The following is a 14203-nucleotide window of genomic DNA, read 5'->3' as shown; positions in this document are numbered from 1 at the left end:
TTTTTTGGTCACATTATCTGCAAATTGTAAATGAAGTCTATAATAATTATATGGTGACTATAAGTATTTGGAAATATGAAATTTAGTATATTTCAAAGGATTATGTTTGAATTTAGATATTGAATTCCTTTATTGTCAGTGATCCAAATAAAATGTTACAATGAAATAAATCACATATAAATATGTCAATGTATCTATAATAGAGTCATTTATTTCATACGAATTGTATTAATGAAAACAATATGTTTTTCTAAACGAAAGTAATGTTCGTAATTTTTAACCAACTTTAAACAAAGATGAGTTTTCAATTATATATTTTTATTATTGTGGCGATTAGGATAACTTTAAAGCGGTCCATTTTAATTTAAACGGTAGTCGTTCAAAAAATCCCGATTTGGTACAGTGTGTAAACAATGACACAATTTTTTATAAAATACAGTTAACCAAATTATCTTTAGGCAGTTGAAAAGGTGACAGCACCGCCTAAGTATATTAATAATAAAAAAAAACTCAAAAATTATATTAAAAATAAATATGAATCAGGCAAGGTGGTTCGAAGCTGTCAATGTTATTACGATAACTGTTGTATGACTTATATACAAAAAAATTATAAGTAAATACCTTGACAAGACCGTTATGTACTTCATCACGCCTCACATGCAGTATTTACTTATTGAGACACAACAACAAACTGTTTAATAATACAAGTTTATTAAATGGTTCCTCAATATAACTTGATACTAAGTACTGCAATTTCAATAAGTATTATTGTGTATTTTTTTGTTTATTTACGTATATGCATATATAGTCTTTAATAAAAGAGCAATACAGTCGAAAGTGCTGGGTATCAGGTTGTCATAGTTAGTTCAACTGTTATTAGTCTAATGATTGTGACATTTTAATATAATGATTCGATGTGTATTGCATAATGACGACATCATCGAAAATTGTTATCATATTGATCATGTTATTGATAAAAACAAAATAGGCTTATATACTTCCTATATAAATGATATTCAACTTGATTTCTGATTAAACATGACGTCACAGAAACAAATTTATTTATTTCAAGTCTTTTCTGCTAACTATCGTGCTACCCCACATTACAATATATATGACAAGAGGCGGATAAGCAGATACCTCAAAGGCCGGCAGCGTTTTGGCACTATCTCTGGTTCTATACATGTCCATGGATGGCGATTATCACTTAACATCAGTGGGGCTATTACGGTTAGAGCATAGCAACTGTGGGCTGTAACAATATTGTGGGCCCACAGGTGAACCACGTAACCAGTCTGCTCGTTTGCTCGCAAAAAATAACTCTTAGCCCTTTAAACACCTTTTATAACTAAATATATAAAGTAGTAACATTAAACCATCTTTAGATTTACATATTTCATTGGATTTTTTAATAACTCTGCTATATAACTACAAACACTTATTTAGTAATGTATATTTATTTATACTTCAAACACTATTTCACGTAACTACGTATATCCACTTATATTATATTATACTCTCAAAGTTTCGATCACATCTTCGCCGAATTAAATCGCCATTTTTACACGAATCCATAATAGGAAAAAAATACTTAAGATTATTTTACACCTCATATTTGGAATAGGCAATCTATCGGACCTAGCGTGCCCGAAATATGTACCATACACAAACTTGACGCGCCATTATCTTAGTTTGTGTGTCTTTTAATTGTGTATACTGTAAAATTCTTCTAGGGAGTTAATCGTGATAATGAGGGTAACATAACATCGGTAAACGATACTGTATCTCAATTAGCTGTACTAATTATAAAATATTAGTTAGAGGTTTAAGGCTGGCGTGAAGTCATCGTAGGTATAAAAAAGATGACACGCTCGGTTTTCATACTATCAAATCAACATGCACTTAGATTCGGCTGACTAAACTCTGTGGTCTAGACCAATGATATCACGTCAATTCAAGGTCAAAGTAGTTTGTTCTCATTCAATCCTGTGATACTCCCTGACTCGTAGCACCATATATATCTACTATTAACGTCAAAAAGTACTTAGTGCGTTACCATAATATAAACTGAGGAAATAGCTTGGAGCTTAGTTCTATATTGTTTCTGAATTCAATTGTGGCAGAATATCATCCGACACTTGCCGGCTTCCTCGCGATGTTTTCCTTTCAAGCCGAGCATGGTATGAAATATCAGCCAGCTTAGTGGTGAATCTCGCGGACTTAAAACCGCTGTCTTCGGTTAAGATTCATTTATTGTAAACACTCGGCCATATCGGCTCATATATAATTTGACGATATGCTATTTATCTTGAGAGTAGTTAATAAGATTTAATTATATTAGTTTTACATTATATTATATATATAAATTAAACATATATATAAATTAAAACTTTGGCAACTATTTTCTCTGTCGTACCGCCAAAAAATGGAATTCTTTTCGTTTTTACCTCCCTATATAACCTTGGTTCCTTTAAAGGAGCTGAAACAAGGCATTTTGCGTGACGGCATCCGAGTGGAGTCATTTGCCTACCTAGAACTTATAAAAAAAACTATAAAATAAATGAGAACGTGCAATAGTTGCAAATGAACAAGCGTTTTTCCGAGGTTACAAGTGAACCTGTTACTACTGGATCCAATTTATGAATTAGTTCCGTATAAATCCTTTTTAATAATTGCAACTAAGTCGGTATGCTATAACACTGATTTAGATATAGTGTACTCTTTTAACAACGGTAACGAATTTACAATACAATGACGTATTGTTATTATTCTCTTGAATAAATATAAATTGGTATTCTATTCTTAAACTAGAACATTAACAACGATTGAAACAGGAGATGTCTAGTATCAAATCATTATTAAATATTATTAGAACACATGAAAATAAATGAGCTACTTTTTTATTAATTTTTTATGTATTATTGATGCATACCGCGAGATGTATGATTGGCCAAATCAAAAGGGACTACTGATTAATCTATATACTCAGAAAATGATATAGGCGTCTTCCAAGACCTAATATACCTTGTGCCGATATTTGGAGATTCCCACACGCAGTGGGTTCCGCTTTCAAGATATCAGTCCACCAGCCTGGAAGGCGCTCACACTCGATTACCCTGACATGCCTATTGTCACTTCAGCCTTATAAAGAAATATACAAGATACGTCCGTAATAGATTAATCATTTCTGATGTTATTCTTTTAAAATTACTCTAAGTATAGCTCGTACCATATTATCGTCGAATATAAAGAAATCATTAAATTTATGATTATATAACGCGAAATTTTAAATTAGCTTATTTGGTTACCATGATATAAAAATTGATGAATTTGCGTGAATTTGCGTGAAATACTACTAATAAGTAAAATGTATCTGTATATAGAGTTTTAACATAAAAATGAGTTACTACAATGTTACTATGGATGGAAGAAAGTGCCGATCCAAATAAATAGGACAAGGGTAAGCTAACGATGACAGTAATGATTGTACATAGCGAATGAAATTGTACAAATAGTGTATAGTTATCATAGACGTGCGATATAAGCATCAATAGTGCACGTGTTAATAGCGATATAAGTGATTGTGTAAATTTTGTCAGTTTAAAAGTATATATGAATACATAAGTTCACGGAAAAATATTACATTATACGAAATATATTTGATTTTAAATGTCGACGAATTTAATATTATTTATTCATATGTCTTGGTTTGGTAATGCAGATTTTTACTACTGTCAATATATCGCGTACTGTCAATATTTCACACACAATATTAAATGACCTGTAATATATTTTAAAATAATAAATGACGAATAAAATAGAATATCAATCTCGAATCACGATTACATAGAGGGTACCCTTCACGCCGTACGTGTACATTTACAATTATTATCCGATGGGCCAGTAATAACTTTTTATTCATTCGGTTTGAACCTAGGATCTTGGGAACTGCGGTGTCATAAGCTAGCCACTTAAATGACGAGGTAGTCTTTCGTGATTATATGTATATACATACTATTTTATGTTTATACAAATTGTTGTAATTCTTATGTTAGGACAACATGACTGGTTTCGTGCTGCCTCACGCAGTAGCGAGGATTGTGGGCGGCTAGATTATATCTTTGAAAAGAGCTCCGCCAAACCATGAGCGAGTCAGCACGGGAGAAACCGAGGATGCGTTATATCAACATGGCATCATGCAGCCTCTCCGATCTGTACCGTAGACGGTCATCGGAGTGGTTTCAGTAGGTAATAACCCCATATAAACCGGTGGAAACCCCAGGAGTCGGCTATCTTTCTGAAGATTTCCCTTTCGTGAAAAATAAAAATCATAAATATTTGTTAAGAGGTTTTGTTATACTTTATAAATTCTATATGGGTTGTCGCAAAAAATGTCATGATTATATATATGTTCATATAAACTCAAGATATTTGAATTATGTAAATCAAAATACGAAAAACTGGTCTACGAAACGGTAAATATGGTTTAAGACTTGTTTGAAGTGACTTTATAATAAATATTAGGAAGGCCAATTATGGTAAGGTCACCTTCACTAACGGACATTGGAACGCCCAGAAATATAAATTTTGTAATAATTATACTATACCCTGTACAAGATAGCTTGATCTTTTTGACAGATATATTTTTTTATGACAAACATATTATTTTCTTAATTTAATGATTTTATAAATTGTAAAAATATTTAAAAAAAAACCTATAATACAAAAGTTCCTAAAGATTCAAACGTTATCCGAAAATATTAAGACTTTTTCTAATATATATTATTGCTTCAAAGTAAAATTTAAATAGAAACACTGAAAATAGTAGACGCTTGTACAATGTTACATCGGTCGGACGGTAGGGACGCGAATCTCAGGAAGTAACTGCTACAATTATCGATTACAAAAATCCTTATTCAAGATCATTGTTAAGTTATTGTTATGAACGGGGGTCCTTTTGGTTGGCGTCTCTTTAGCTGGTATAACTCTTTTTAGAAAAATATCTTATTAAAAAAAAAAATTGAATTCTAATTTGAATTACGCATTCCATCGTTCCATCGACTGTTATATATGTTATATTTTATGTTTCTCATCACTAGCCCGTCTGTCAAAAAGATCAAGCTAACTTGAAAACGGTATAACTCATTATTACATAACAATATTAATATACAAAAATTATCTCGATCTGTTCCACTGTTTGTCTTCTCATTTTTTGAGTAGGTTTGGAGCTCAACCTACTTAAAACGCAACTCCATTGCGATTTTCATCCGACTCATGAAGGTATCCTAACGATGTATTTTGTCACCATGCCTAGCACGATATGAACTTTCTCAGTTCATATCGTGCTGGGCAAATTAAGCACATGAAAATTCAGTTGTACTTGCCCGAGTTTTGAACCCGAAATCGTTGGTTAGTATTCACGTGTTCGTACCACTGAGCGGCAGTCGGCAGTATTTATATTTGGCGTTTGAATAATGGAAATTACTTCTAAGAATGTCTCAAGACCTAACTTCATTTTTTGTGACGTTAATAGGTTTATTGTCATGATGAATGATGACGGTTATCTGGTTTTCTTAATTACCTCAACGTGGTGATATAAAGAAATCTACGTCACGCTCTTCGTATTCGAGTTCGTTGCCACGCGTTTTCATGCGATTATAATTTATCTTCTTCTAATTGTTATCTTTAAATATAATGTTTTGTATTGTCCGTACAGCTTTAATGTTAAATCATTGTTGCCTAATTGCTTCATCTTTAAATGTAATATAAAAAGTCGGATTTGTACAAAGATTACAAACAAAACAAGCCTTTTTGTAATAATAGTACCATAATTTAGGTAGTTTTAAACACTCAATTTACTTCTACCAAGTAAGCTTTTTTTTGGATTTTATTTGTGCCAAGATACCAAGTAAGCTGATCTGGGGGCTAATTCTACTATCAATCGGGAAAGTATTGTAATCTTTGTAAGCGTAACCAGTAAGTTCCGTTAAGGGAATGTTGTAACATTCTTTTGGAAGAATTTCAAACCTAAAAAAAAAATAGTAGAATTAGCCCCCTGACCAAGGAGTAACCGGCTAGGTTTTTCTGATGAATAATATATATATTTATGATTATATTAATTAAAATAATAGACCAGTTTTTTATATTTTTTTATCATAGACTATTTTTAAAATATATATTGGTGTTATAACAGTAGGTAAATACTTAATAAATATAAAACCAGTTGTCGACCGCGACTTCGCTTGCGTTTTAGGGATTAGGAGTTCGGCATAAAAAGTAGCCTATGACCTTGCTTGGTGTTCAAGCTCCCTTCATAATAAATTTCATCAAATTCGTTGCAGTGGTTTTGCCGTGAAAGAGCAATAGACAGAGTGATACACTAACTTAAAATTCAGTTAATATGACATATTTTAATATCATTGCACTTGTTTAATTATATTTATAAACACTGAACCAGTTATATAGCAGTTTCCAGTCGCGGAAAACTGTTCGGGCAAGTAAAAGGAACAACACTTTAAAAAAGTAAAAAACGAATACTTTCAAAAGTATTCGTATTCTTTTTTTAAAATTTAAAGACAGTTGTGTTTGACGTCCCAGACGAGAGTTGTCATTGTGCTAGTTACATTATATGAAATAAAGCTTTAATTTCAAGCTCATTAATATCAAGTTTTGTGGTTTAATGTGCGAAATATATACGATTAATTGATTACTATCTTATAAAAAATTATTTTGTCGTTAAAAAAATACCAAAAATAAATGTTTATTGATTGTTAACAAGTTGACTTTCTTACGTCCGTGCAAAAAAGAAACCTTTCGGACTACCTCAATATTAATTTTTATAACGGTTCAGTGATAAGGCAGTTTTATTTTTAGTATATATATCTATATAAATACTGCTATATCTCTCTTCACAGGCTCGTGCGTCCGTGACGTGAGTGAAATTTTTTTCCCTTATTTAACTTAGTTTTGTAACGCATTTAAAACTTTTAAAAATAAAAGAGTGTATACTCGCATACGTGTACTTTTGTATTTAAAATATTAATAGAAAGGAAGAAAAAAGGTTTTTTTGTACATAAAAGTAAAAAACAAATTAATTTATCCTTTTTTATATTACATATAGATTGCACTGGGCTCTTATTATAACATATACCTCTTAAAAAAATAAAATGATTGTTTGTATGTTCGCCCTCTATGCGTTGCTAAACTATTAATGTGATCGTGATGAAACTTTGGTAAGTCGCGTACGACCGCGAAGGTTCCTGGCCCAAAAAACAACAAGGTTTTTTCTTACATTTGTCCTTCAATACGAAGGTTCTATATAGACCCTTATACACACGCGATTATATATACACGTGCGAACATAACAAGGTCTGGCGGGTCTTTTATATTTTGGTTATTTTCATAATATTATGTCATATGACATATTACTTTGTGTTAGCGCTACAGATATTGAATCTGTTTTTATTTTACAAAAGAGTGCAGTCCGGTTTATAATTTTGGAGCTAGAGACCCGAAGGGGGATGTTTTTGACAATGTAGGAATATTCTCTGTTGCGTCTCAATATATTTACAACAATATTATGTATATTCACAGTAACATTAATCACTTTGATAGAAACAGTGATAATCATGGTATGCAAACGAGACGCAAGGATAAGCCTATAGGGCCAAGTTGCCGACTCCGCTAAAGTCAATAAATCCTTCTTGGGGCAAGGTATTCCGTTTCTATAAATATAAATTCCGTATTTATTTTTAAAAAGCATATATGAATACATGATTATATAGATGATAAAATAGCGTGGAGCTAATGCTTGATGACTTCTAGGCAGGATATATATATATATATAATTGTATGTAAAGTATATAATTAACTAAAATAACTTTGTATTTTAAATGTTGAAAAAGAGTAACTACGGAGTTTCTTGTCGGTTCTTCTCGGTAGAATCTACATTCCGAACCAGTGGTAGCTTGACTTAATATAGTTTGTAAAATGACGATTCAAAAGTGTTTGAGTAAGTCTACTTGAATAAAGTATATTTTGATTTTTTATTTATTTACATTGATTGTGTATCGAGACAATTGTGAAACTGCTTTTGCTTATGAACAATAATGTTATGAATATTATTAGAGTATGACGTTTCGCAAAGCTTTTCACCGATCGAAGTGAGCAACGAATTTGTATATTATATTTGCACAAAAGATCACTTCCACTGGCAAAAAAAGGTAAACCTGTAGTTATGCAACTATTCGTACCAGTTCGGGGTTCGCTAATATTTATTTTTAGAATTCTCAAGGTTTAACTTTACACGTAGATCGTACGAACTAACCTAAATGACACTTTGTTTTTCAACGTAAAGTTAACATATAAATAAAGTTCATTTAATTTCAAAAATGTTAAACTTGATACTTGTTTAATGTTAAATATTTAAATTTAATTGTTATATTTTTCTTTTGTATATAAAATTGGTGAATTGTCCGTGAGTTAAAAGTTTTAAATTTTTGTTAATCAATAACAAGTAGCCTTTTTAAAAACAATTTCAATCCACTATATGTGAATGACTATACCAAATTAAAGTGTTTTCTCACTTTCTTTCATCCGAAATTTATCATTTGAAAGAAAATGACAGAAGAGCGTTAAAGTATCAAATGTTTAGAATATAATAAGCAAGCATACATAAATATTTATTTTTAAACAAAAAAATATATTTTTGTTTAAAAATCCGATACGCTCGTGGCGTTTGTCTGAATTCAATCACGTGTTTGACCATTTGACGATATATTTATTTGGCTCGTGTGCTAAAAATTGGGCCGTGCTAATAATGACAATAGAAATGGATCTATTTGATTGAAGCTCTGCTCCTAATTTCAAAACTCATGTCTTATGGTTTAAGTTGGGCGTCTTTAAGGATATTTTCTATGTCACTAGCAATCTGTCGGGACTTCGTATGGATAATTAGAGGTCTTCTTGTCGATAATGCGATGTAAACAAACATTTAAATTAGGTAGGTACATATATTATCGCACTGAGCGATATATCCGCTCTTTCGTATATTGCCGTAAAATTCTCGTCTATTTTTCTTGCGCTTATTCAAATATCTGTATAGAACATAGAAGTATTACTATTGATTTTTAAAACTCTACCTACGGTTCGGAAAGAAAAACCGCAGACCTGAGAAGAATCGGTGAAAGTAATTCAGCTGTTTTTTTGTCAGAAATTATTTGTTGTAATTGATTTATTTTTGAACTAACGTTCAAAGTTACATTGTCCAAACGTTCTAGTTCCAAGAGTTAAGAGTTGCATTCTTTCAGCGGCCGGACATAAGTAATTTTATTTCAGTATCTGAAAGGCTCTTACAGGAACGAAGACAGACCACATTGACCTGATGTAATTTTCTAAGTAGACATTTCATAAATTTATTTTTCTGTTTACCCCATTTCAATCGTAGAAGGAGTAAAGATAAGTGAATAGAAGTAGAAGGAGTAAAGACTTACATATTCAATACGATTTGCTCATAACTCTACTCTGTTATGAACAACAAACAGTTTTTATTTAATATATATTTATTTATAATACAATACTATTTCACTGAACTTCTTATAACCACTTTAATTTTACAGTTCCTATAACAACTTTGCCGACATTTTTTTTCCTTTTAATAATGAACACTATTCAATGTTGAAGTTGTTTATTTGTCTTCACTCCTCCTGTGATTGGAATGAATAATTTTTTTTTATGACTCTGTCTCGCTCGCACTTATTGGGGTGTCACTGATCGTAAACAGGTAGCAAACGGTCGATATTTCGCAAGCTGTTGACAAATTCCTGTTGTTAATGACGTGACTATTTATCATTCGGGTTGTAACAGCCGTACTACAGTGAGACCAAGCTCTTATATACAATATTCCCCTGTTCTATATAACTATGTATATATTTTTTAATAATTATTCGCTGTATTATCTATGAAAATAATTCCGTACTTCTGATGAATGTGAATAGTAGTATTCAGTTCCAAAATGAATAAAACGAAAAAGATGAAAATATTGTATTTAGGAACAGTATTTTGACGCAAAATATAAAGTTAACCTATAGTGGAATATTTATTTGAAAGTGCCGAGATGGCATAGTGGTTTGCTTACTAACCGAAGAGTGCGAACTTGGGTCAGCAACACTGTTTTTTTTTTATAATTCATCTCGTGCTCGACGATCAAGGAAAACATCGTAAGGAAACCTGCAGGAGTCCTTTGAAATTCTTCTCAAGAAGAGAAAAAGACAAGTTGAAATGATCTTTAGAACAGCAATGATATTCCCTATACATATGTTTGTATAATGGCCGGCAACGCACCTGCAAGCCCCCTGGTGTTGCAGATCCATGGGCGGTGGTAGTCACTTTCCATCAGGTGAGCCTCCTGCTCGTTTGTCACCTCTAACATATATATAATTATCGTAGTGTGCGTTTGAAGAAAGAGTGTGATGTCTGTCCATGTGTGCACAAAAAGAAGCGCATGCACGATCCTCACTCTCATAATTTGATGGGGCGGCAAATTTGACACGACCGGAAAGATTTCAACCACAGTAATAATTCCTCTTCCTTATTCACATGCATAAATTTCGTATTTAAAATTGAACTTCATATTTACGACTTTGTGTCTTGAGACTTATAATTAAGCAATTTTATGAATAAAACTTTTCAATTCGTTTTGATATTTTAAAAGGCAGTAGAATGTTGTTACTATACTACTAATAACTTAATTTTTTTTTTCTTGATTTTATTGATATAAATTCGTCCATATTGAGATTCCTTGAAAAACGTGTTTTTTTTTCATAAAATTTATAGTTATTCAAAGTCGCTTAGAATATTATAAACTAGTTTTTAATATATAACTATCTACCCGCGACTTTGCCTGTGTGTGAGCGGAAGGTATTAAGTACCATATAAACTATTTTCCGTTCCCCGTCGACATGTTAAATGATTGAAGATTTGTTTGAAAATAAAATAATTCGGTGCGAAACGGCTAGTTGGATAACTGGTATATGATATATGATAATTTTTTTACATTGGTACTTAAAATTATACAAATTTGAATCTATATTTTAAAGTAATATTTCGCAATAAATTTATTAAATTTCTCATATATATTATTTTCACTTATAAACTAAGAAACAAATAAACGCTATTAAATAAATATATTATATTAATATTTTCTTGCTTGAGCAGTTACTGGTCTCTTTAACAAATAAAACGAATGAATATATTATTTTTATTGCTATTATTTTACTTTACATGAGTGAGTCAAATAGCCCAAGTACGTAGAAATTGCAGATAATTTTGGAACTTATGACAATACTATCCAATATCAAAACCAAAATATTCTTTATTCAAGTAGGCTCATGAAAGCACGTTTTAATATTCATGTTGCAGTGTTGAATTAAATGTAAAACTACCACCGGTTCGGAAAGTAGATTCAACTGAGAAAAACTAGCAAGCAACTCAGTAGTAACTGACCATTTAAATTATAGCTTATGTCAGTATAGTACAATTAATTTTTTATATCTCCTGCCTAGAAATCAACGAATACTAAGTCTTCGCTTTTTATCTTTAAATTAATTACATATTGAGTAATTGGCCTTATTGATCAAAGGTTTTTTACATGAGCTTTAAATTTTTGAATATGCTAAATTATGTAAGTTTTAGAACACGGATTAAATAAAACTTCTTTAATTGTTGTCGTTATGATGTTATGTTCGTAATTTGAATAATTTGTAAGTCGTATTTGTCTTTAATGATGCGAAATATTTTCTTGTAGTGGTTATATTTTTAAATAATAATTCATAAAAAAGCCGACCTTATTAAAGTGACAAGGCGGACGTTGTACATATCATTTTATATAAATGACGAAGCTCGTTAGTTTTTTAAAGCCAGTTGAACCCGGATGAACATACGTGCAATTTTTTTTTTTTTAATATTTTTGTACGTCACCTTTACAAGGCCGAAAATATAATGCCCATAATATTAGTAAAATTTCAAGTGTGTTTCAATATGTGTTTATGCATTTCTTTATTATATTTTGACATATGTAAACATTTATAATAATAATAGTCATTCCTATCTATTATCTGTTCCTTGTTATTGTTTTGTTCGATATATTTATATGCGTAATCTTTTTCTGTATTTTTTACTTATTTAGTTTATACAATAAATATAATAATAATCAATATTATATAACTTTGTAAATAATTAACATTAAAGTAAAATATAATACTAGAAGAAGTTATTTTGTAAATTTAATCGGTATTAAATTTCCTTATTTAAAACTCAAAAATGCAAACTGCTCAAAAATACATACTGTACTACACTACTATAAAAGTGACTTCCAGCCTTTTGTACGCTTAGAAGGTCTTAATTATTAAAGTAGAGAAAATCCGAGAAACTTTCCTCGCCGGTAAAATAACAATTTTTTTTTTTGTTTATGTTTGTCTTCAATGTTAAAGTTGTTTAAAAATTCTTATAAAAAATGTTGTTGTTCCCGTATGAAGCTAGGACGGGTAGCCAGTTTTTTATGAAAACAAGTTTTAATATGTTAAGATCAAAGTACGTTATCAGTACATTTTGTATCACATCTAACCTCATTAACAGATTCTTGTACCAAAAAGTATAAACAATAGTTTAAAATTAACTAAGACTCACATGTGATATACCAGACACCCTGTCTGGGCCTTTGTAAACTTTACGAAACAATATAAATTTAAATAGGGTATTCTACTACGTTTGTAATTCGCAAATTAAAAGTAATTCAAAATGTTGATTTTCCTAATAAAAAACTGCAAAAAATATATTTCGATAAAATAAACATGTTTTCTTGCCATAGAATTTTTTATTGCCGCAAAAACTGTCATTTTGGTGACGTAATATTGGTAAAAACAACAGTTGTGTGTGTATTTGGTGTTTTTTTTGGAAAAATAGTAAATTACAATCGCTGTCGTTGGTGTATAGTGTACAAATACTAGCATTAAAACTTCAGAAAAGTTATTTAGCAAAGTGCCAGATGATATTGAAATGACAGTTTTTGCCTATATGACATCATACCACGGTGACTTGTGTTTTAGGTTACGTAATATACAGACTAAAAATTACGACTTTTAATTTTAATATAATAAAAGAATAATATGCTTTTGTGACTTTAAATCATCATTATTAAATTATATTTGATTATAATGTGTAATATACTTATATTTCACAAATATTTAAATTTTTATAAAATATCATAATTTATTTTCCATATCGAAAGATTCCCAATCGATTGATTACCTTATATTCACGTATTCCATCTGATTTGCCTATAGCACATTTATATTGAGCGCCATTATCAGTTCCATTTGTATTTATTTATAATACAACAGTATACCACTTATATCCACTTTATTTTTACTTCCTAAGATCTAACAGCTTGTCGACATTCTAAACGTCATTTTATCGTATATCTATAGTGAAAATCATAGATTAATGAAGCTTACGATCAATGATATTGCCTCAGCTTGATGTTAAATTTCGTTTATTTGCCTTTTTAGTCCTTTTGAGTTTGGAATAGACTATGGTATGTTAAAGCAAGTTATAAAAATTACAACAGCAAAAAATTACAGATCGCTAATAATAGCAAATGCGTGCGATTAGTGCTTTGCTCAGTTTGTTTTAGTAGGCGCACCCATTTGAGATCATTATGGAATGAATAATTTCATTTAAATGTTTAGGTTTAGTAAATGGAACAAGTTGTTTTAAATATGTCTAATTTGAGTTTAGTGTGCATAGGTTTTGGAAATGTTTAACTCGTTTCTGTGTTGTTTACAGCGAATGTAAATATTGTAACGGTCACTGTGTGATCCGGAAAAGACATATGTTTTATGTACATAGGTTTTGGTTGTAGCGTGATGATGCTCTGCGTTTTCTGCTCCTTAAAAGGATGCTCTTGCACTGATTTATCATTGTGATAAACCACTAGAGATACAACCGTCATAAACTTATGTTTTAACAGTGTCGGTTGTCTAGTTACTGGAGGCTAGCTGTTAAGGTTATCGAACCCGAATATATCAAAATATAAATAAAAAAAATAGGTACATCAACACCGTTCGGAGTATAGATAGGTATGTACGTTCCTGTACTTCAGGTGGCAAGTATAACTGTTGGTCTTGCATCTGATCTTTGGTTATCG

The 14203-nt window shown here is 30.8% G+C and overlaps 1 protein-coding gene across 1 annotated transcript in view; it reads left to right on the top strand.

Moving 5' to 3' along the window:
- The window catches only part of LOC125071746 (flotillin-2), a 251237-nt gene that overhangs the window by 77146 nt on the left and 159888 nt on the right, over positions 1–14203 (top strand). The window lies entirely within an intron of this gene.

This window comes from Vanessa atalanta, chromosome 20 (assembly GCF_905147765.1).
Source record: "Vanessa atalanta chromosome 20, ilVanAtal1.2, whole genome shotgun sequence".
Classification (NCBI taxonomy): domain Eukaryota; kingdom Metazoa; phylum Arthropoda; class Insecta; order Lepidoptera; family Nymphalidae; genus Vanessa; species Vanessa atalanta.
The sequence above is the reverse complement of the archived record's forward strand: the minus strand, read 5'-3'. Positions and strand labels throughout refer to the sequence as shown.